The 7,343-nt window shown below is 36.9% G+C and overlaps 1 non-coding gene across 1 annotated transcript; it reads left to right on the forward strand.

Annotated features, from left to right (window-relative positions):
- Positions 1-72, forward strand: TRNAH-GUG (transfer RNA histidin (anticodon GUG)). The gene has a single exon. It is a non-coding gene; the product is annotated as a tRNA-His (tRNA).
- The last annotated feature ends 7,271 nt before the right edge of the window (positions 73-7,343 follow it).

Raw genomic sequence — 7,343 nt, forward strand, 5'->3', positions numbered from 1 at the left:
GTGGCTGTAGTTTAGTGGTGAGAATTCCACGTTGTGGCCGTGGAGACCTGGGCTCGAATCCCAGCAGCCACAAATAAAATTTTTATTATTGCTGAGTTGGGGTTTATTTTGGATGGGCCTGAGTTTGGCAAAAGGCCCAAATTTTGGGCATTATTCCTGCTGGGCCCAAATTTATTTTGGGGCATTATTCTTGCTAGGCCCAAATTATTTTATTCTTAGCCCAAATTACGATGATTGATTGTTCGGGCTAAGTATGGGCCGTCGGAGTCGCGGTCCAACTTCCCGTATGCAATTGCAGCTGCTACTGCATATGGACCAAATGCACATCACTGTTTCAGCAAAATCTTTTTTAGCCGGGTTGACCAAGAGACACGGCCAACCAAATTTTATTGAGATTATAAAAGAAAAAGGTTACAAATAAACAATTTATAAATCTAACCGATGAGAGATTGCTGGGAGAACATTGTGCCTAAATGTGGTGAAAGAAAGGCACCACGAAACGGAAAATATGTAGTGCAAACCACATTTGCAAGTTAAATTTTAACTCATGATGACGTGGACGAATCTCGGATGTCCATTTCTCGATCCAACGGTAGTTTTCAAGTTTTCACTACATATGTGGTTTGCACTACATATTTTCCCACGAAACTACAGGCCAACCAAAGCAAATAGAGGCTATCCATCAAGGGATCGCTAACTAGCGATCGATCCCTTTTTTTTTTCACCACTTTTCCTTTTTTTACCATATAGTTTTTTTTAAGCTTATATACCCAAAGTTTATACATCTAGGATTTACACATTTTTTATAGGTCAAAAGTTTATATACTGATTCAAATTTGAATTTGAATTCAAATGCATTTAAAGATGAATTTGAATATGTTTTAGGTCTACAAACTTTAGGTGTACAAACTTGTATAAACTTTAAATGTGCAAACTTGATATGTATAAACTTAGTAAAATAGGAAAGTAAAACGGTATACCGTGTGGGGCAGGGAACCGATCGCCCCAAGCGATGGATCGCGCCATAGGAGTTTCGTATCCATCAGGGGATTCGAGCAACCTTTGCGGTCTTCCAAATGGTTATCTCATCTCTAATGTCGTTCAATATGAATAATTGGAGAGGCGTTCGAGCACGCTGATTCAGCAAAAGTGAAAAACCTCCTACACTACTTGCTCTGAACATGGTTAGTTACAGCCAATGAGAGTCAACAAGCCAAGCAGCAACAGCATAGGAGTATGCGTGAATGCGATCCTGATGAATAATAAGCAGCACCAACACTCGCTCCATTTCCTTTCCTTGGCTGTTCCTGTTTTTTTTTTTTTTTTTTGGGTGGCTGTTCCTGTTCATATGCCGGCCCGGCTATAATAGATTGATGCGTTGAACTTCTTACACAGACGAGACAGCCGAACATGTTGTCTGATTGTCTGAAGACTCTGAACCTTGCTTGACCCATGCTACAGATCACTCTTCCCGGTTTCTGTATTTCTACTCGCCTTTTTTTTTAAAAAAACATTTAGCGCAAGATTCAGCGAATATAAATATGGCAGGCAGGTCACTTGTTCAGAGTTGGGAGTAAATTATCTGAAGCAGTAGCAATGCAAAATCAGGCATATGCAGAGCAGATCCATGTGCTCCGATGCAGCTTTCCACGCGCCTTCTGCTCTCTACTCCGCTCCGCCATTGACGCATTGCATGCTCGTACCTACTCATTTCTTCCCAAAATATACTCGTAGTACGATAGTATATATTATGCTTTCGTCTCGTATTTATCTAATACCGTATTTTACTAAGACGGAACTGGGATACTGTACTTCCTCGTGCTTTCTGCGCCATTCTTGAAGTACGGAATACGCTACTAATCTACTGTCTTCTACACTCCACTTCGCTACTTGGCTCTGTCAGTCACTGACTGAACTAAGCTAAACCGATCTGAGACCCTCACACAGACGATAAGATTGAGTAATTTTTTTTTGCACAGATCTGAACAAGGATTAGCTGCTAGCACTGTCAGTACGATATATAGGTAAATCCCTACTGTGATTGTACTGATGCGTGTGATTAGATAATTCATGGTCCATTAAAGAAATCTCATAGATCTACCTAACCTAATCTATCATGGCAGCATCATGCATTGTATATGTGATATGTCCCCATCGAAACACAAACAAGTGCCCATGCAGAGATTAAGCTTATCTGAACCCACCACCTCTCAAGCCTGAACATACGTACGAGCATCAGATCAACGAGCAATATGATCGACTGAAACTAATCTCAAGTACACTAGTTAGCTGCACTTGCAGTAGATCGAAGCCGATCCATCTCTTCCTCTGAATTTATACTACTAGTAGTACATCTGAAAACTGAAAATGGTTATGGTTCAGGTATGTTTTTGTCTCCATGATGAGGCCATGACCAAAGTCTGAAAGATCACTGGATATGCTCTTCAAAAGCAGGAGGAGCATTTCGCCGTGGATCCAACCCTCATCTGCTCGTGTGTGTGTGTCGGCGGGCGGCCAATTTAGTAAATGCTGCCAACTCATGACAATTGTCCAAGAACACTGAATTCTTCAGAGAATTTTTTTTTATCAGTGATCAAAATGCAGACCATTTCTTATTTCTAATGTCAATGGAGGATAATTGAGCCTGCTTTATGCGTTTTCCTTGATGTTTAAGTTTATCGTGGGATCAGTGCAGGACATAATTAGGCAGGAGGATGATCTGATCCGATGCTTTGGTCGTTAAAAATCCCTCCTTTTTCGCTGTCCTGGAATCACGGGCCAAATGCGATTCGCATCCTTTCGTTTTCAAAATGGTCCTCACGATCTATTATTTTTTGGATTAAATTTGATGGCTGCTTGATTAGCGGCAGCAGCGTCATATTTTTCTTCGCCTTTTTGACCGGAGTCCAGCGATCTGATGGTCTGATCTGCTTTCATGACAGATTGATTGATGCTTTTGAACACCAGATTTATCAAAGGGACACCGATTTGCCCATGCTGATGCATGCCTGTATGCTTGTCATGATTAAAATCTACTACTACTTCAATTTACTGCTCCATCCGTCTCATAATATAAGGGATTTTAAGTTTTTGTTTATAATATTTGACCACTCGTCTTATTCAAAATTTTTTAAAATTATTATTTATTTTATTTGTGACTTACTTTATTATCTACAGTACTTTAAGCACAACTTTTCGTTTTTTATATTTACAAAAAAAATTTAAATAAAACGAGTGGTCAAACGTTGCAAACAAAAACTCAAAATCCCTTATGGGACGGAGGGAGTACTCCCGGAAATGATTGTGCCGTGCATTATAGCTAAAAATCCATGCATTTCTTTACGAGATTATTACGAGTAATTAGTTAAGTTGAGCAAGAAGAATCTCTCTCTCTTGCTCCCTTCCTCCAAAACGGGAAAAAAATACTATCTTACTGATACAGAAATCATGAGTACATTTATTTATTTTAAGAAGGGCAAAAGCTTTGCCTTTATATATATTAATATATAAATAGAGCAGGAGAATTATGACTTCCGAATTCTGATCATACACTTAATTTGTTTCTTCATTTAAGTTTTAGATACATATAGACTACAAATATAACTAATTTATTTGAAAAAACAATCGAAATTTGAAATAATTTTGAATGAAGGGAGTATCTAGGAGATTTAGATGAAGCTGTACAGTAGTGTAGTACATCAGTACATATCCAGGGGACGTGCTGGATGGTTGAAAAGTTAGTTGGGCTTCGTTTTAGCGAGCGCTACGTACATTAATCACTATCACTAGTGAGTGATTAATTTGAGCATATTATATCCTTGACCAATGGTCCCCACCGTATTGTATGGAGATGGATTACTTGCACCAGCATTATTTATTGTATATGTGGACGTATCGTGCGTGTACCAGAATGAGACAATTACTCCCTCATATGAGGAGGGTCTGGATCCCCTACCAAGTAGAGTTGGCCAAATCTATATCATCCATTGTTTTCTACGGCTGAGATTATGCCTCATTAAATTTACCTAATAAAGTAACTCCTCAACATTAATGGTTATAGCTTGATAGGAAAATTAGTTTTTTCAACGCTTCCTCTATTTTGATTATGTTCTCATTTGTTCTTAATAAACACATACAGTCGATCAACTCTAAGCAGCAGTATATACTAACACAGTGTTTTCATATATATGCAACAGCGAACCATATCAATATTAATATATATAATTTTTTAATAAAATAGATGAAGTATGAAATTCTTGTAATATGTATAATTTTTAATAAAATAGATGAAGTATGAAATTCTTGTATTAATTCTACAATTCTACAGTAAAAAAATATCTTAAAATATCTTGTGACATGTTGTTGATGCAAGTTTATTTGTTGCACAGTTAATTACTTGTTTTAAGTATATATTAACGTTAACGTGGCTTAATCCTAACCGTTGAGGTATACGGAATGGCACATATCATGGCAACTCCACCTGGTAGAGTTGTAGCCAACTCTACATTTGGCACTGGGAATAAGTCTGGGTAAAACTTTTAAAATTCTTACTATTAGTTTTATATAAGAATGACATCCATTTGATTCAATAAGTTTGTAATGCAAATAATATTATTGAGACAACTTTACACGTACCATCCTTTCTATTTAATTTTAAGCTAAACATTTTTTAAAAATTTGTTGGATAGTCAAAACTTTAATCAAATCTTATTCTAAACATAAAATATTTATAACGGGGGGAAGTACTGTGACTTACTCTATATAATCTATATTTATGTTTTAGGTTTGAGAGAGTGCAGAAGTAAAGAGAAGTTAAAATATACTACTAGGACTTTCTGCCCCGTTCTTACCAACTATGCTAGGTTTCGGTTTTCGACGAAACCCGATCGTAAACAGTGAAATCTTGAGGTTTTGACGCAGAACGAAAGCATCTTTGAGTGAAAATTTTAAATGATTTTTTGAGAATTAAAATTTTAAACAAAAAAATCGATCGAAATTTGTTGAAAACTGTCATACCACCTAGGGTTTGGATCCGACGCTCAATCCAAAAGCGCACCATGGGATATGCTTTTAACGAGGAGAGTTCTTAACTTCTTATGATCTGTTCACTTTCAAATTGTTTTCATTCTGTTTTAAATTTTGTGAGCAAGTTATTGAATATTTTAATCCATTTGTATTCCTAATAGTTGACCATGAAATGGCACCCATACCAGTGAGTGGCTGAGTGCCACACAGCTCGCAAGTCGCAAAACGATCAATCAGTTGGTGTAGACCACTAACGTCCAAACGAGTTCTTGTGCAGAACATGTGATTTCGTCTAGGAACCTCCCCCGACAAAACGTTGCTGTTGTACCACCATTTAACAGCTTCTCTCTTTGTCTAATTAACCTCCTTATTAAGAAGCAACAGTAACAGCCACCGGTATCAAACGCGAATTAATCACCTCTATTAATTAAACCAACATTAATACGCAAATAAATACTCCTACAGAAACATTATAAAAAAGACAAAAAAAAGTCTTTGTACTTGTACTATTGACTAGCAGCATGGTTGAATGCTAAATACTCCTATTTGAGAGTTACTATCGATTAATTTGATAATGAGAGTGCAAACAAATAAATTAACTAATACTCATATAAAATATAACATAATCGATTTATAAGTATAAAATTTAAAATAATTCTTAAAAAATCATCTATATATTTTTTTATGAAAACTACACCGTCATAAATTCAAGAAGTCTCACTAGTCAATCTATAAGGTTTCATAAAGGTTGAGCTTTTTCATGGTACACAAAACAAGAAAATTCATCAACACGGGGTTAATTGAGTATTATTTATTATTTTAATCTTAAAAAATATTTTTTAAGATACATATGGACAAATCATTCCTAGAAATTGATTGTTTCTTTAAGGAAGGATGGCAGTTACCTCCGTCCCAAAATCATTTCATTTTTCACTCATCCTACACATACTAATACAAAATTAAAAGATTAAGATACCCTTCACTTTACTAAGGGCCTGTTTGGGAGCGTAAGATTCTAAAAAACAGCTGGTTGGTAGTCAGCTTCTGAGAATCTAGAAAAACTAGGTTTCCTAGCTTCTGGCTTCTACTTCATTCTCTGGATTTTACAACTATAGTTTCTCACAATCCGGACCAAAAGCTAGACTGTTTGGAGAGCTTCTGATTCTAGAAGAAGCTGCAGCAGCTAGAAGTTCCTCCAAACATGCCCTAAATTCCAATAGAATTGTCCCCCACTTTATTTATTTATAGTATATTTATCTTCTACTTTCTAAAACTCTAATTCTAATACAATGAACGCTTAAAAAGCAAACTTATTTGAAATAAATAAGAGTGACATAGATGAACTTATTTTGTGAGTATGAATAGTAGTACTACTTTTCTCCATCCCAAAATGCGAGGAATTTTAGTTGAATTGAACACATTCTAATACTACGAATCTAAATAACGAATGTTCAATTTATAGTAATGGTATGTGTCCTATTCAACTAAAATCCTTTGCTCCCTCCGTTCCACTTAAAACGCAGTGGTAGGTTTCCTTGTTCAATGTTTTACCATTCGTTTTATTTAAAAATTTTATGAAAACTTAAAAGCAAGACACATGTAAAGTATATTTATTTATTTTTTATTATCTAATAATAAAAAATACTAATTATAAAAAATAAATAAGGTGGGAGTAGTTAGTACTACAGGCTGTATAATTAATTTTTTTTTCATATTTAATGCTCCATGTATATATTAAAAAAATTGTTGCTGATTGGAAAGTAAACATGACCTACATTGCGCTTCCTCATTCATGGCCGTAGCCGACACTACTAATTATTTTGCGCCTCCCTATGAAAAAGCTGTGCTGCTTGTAGCCGCTGCAGCGAAGAAGCGCAAGCGAGGAAGTGACCAGCCTGCCTACGGCCGCTGCTCAGCTCAGCTCCCAGCTGTCACTTGCTCCAATGGAGACGAGTACGCCCACCAAAAAAGCAGTAATTGCACTTCACAGTTTTCCCCACCCTTTCGCCGCCCTCCCCTGGATTCCGTAGTTCCGTCATCACCACCACCACGTTCCGGGCGACTCCTTCCATTGCTTCTTTTCTTCTTCTTCTTCTTCTCCATTTCTACAGCCTCACAAGATAGGGAGATGCTTTGCTTCACAACTGTAATTGCACTACACGTTTTTTCACTGGAAGCACTAGTGCAGCTGCACTAGTAGCAGTGCACACCGCTCCACAGAATCTCCCAGAAGCAGCCGCTTTTGTTTTGTCAGCCATTGCCAGCATCCAGCTGCACTTGGCTCCGCGTATAACTTCCTTTCTTGCTTGGCCGCTTCT

The sequence above is a fragment of the Oryza sativa genome, chromosome 7, assembly GCF_034140825.1.
Source record: "Oryza sativa Japonica Group chromosome 7, ASM3414082v1".
NCBI lineage: Eukaryota > Viridiplantae > Streptophyta > Magnoliopsida > Poales > Poaceae > Oryza > Oryza sativa.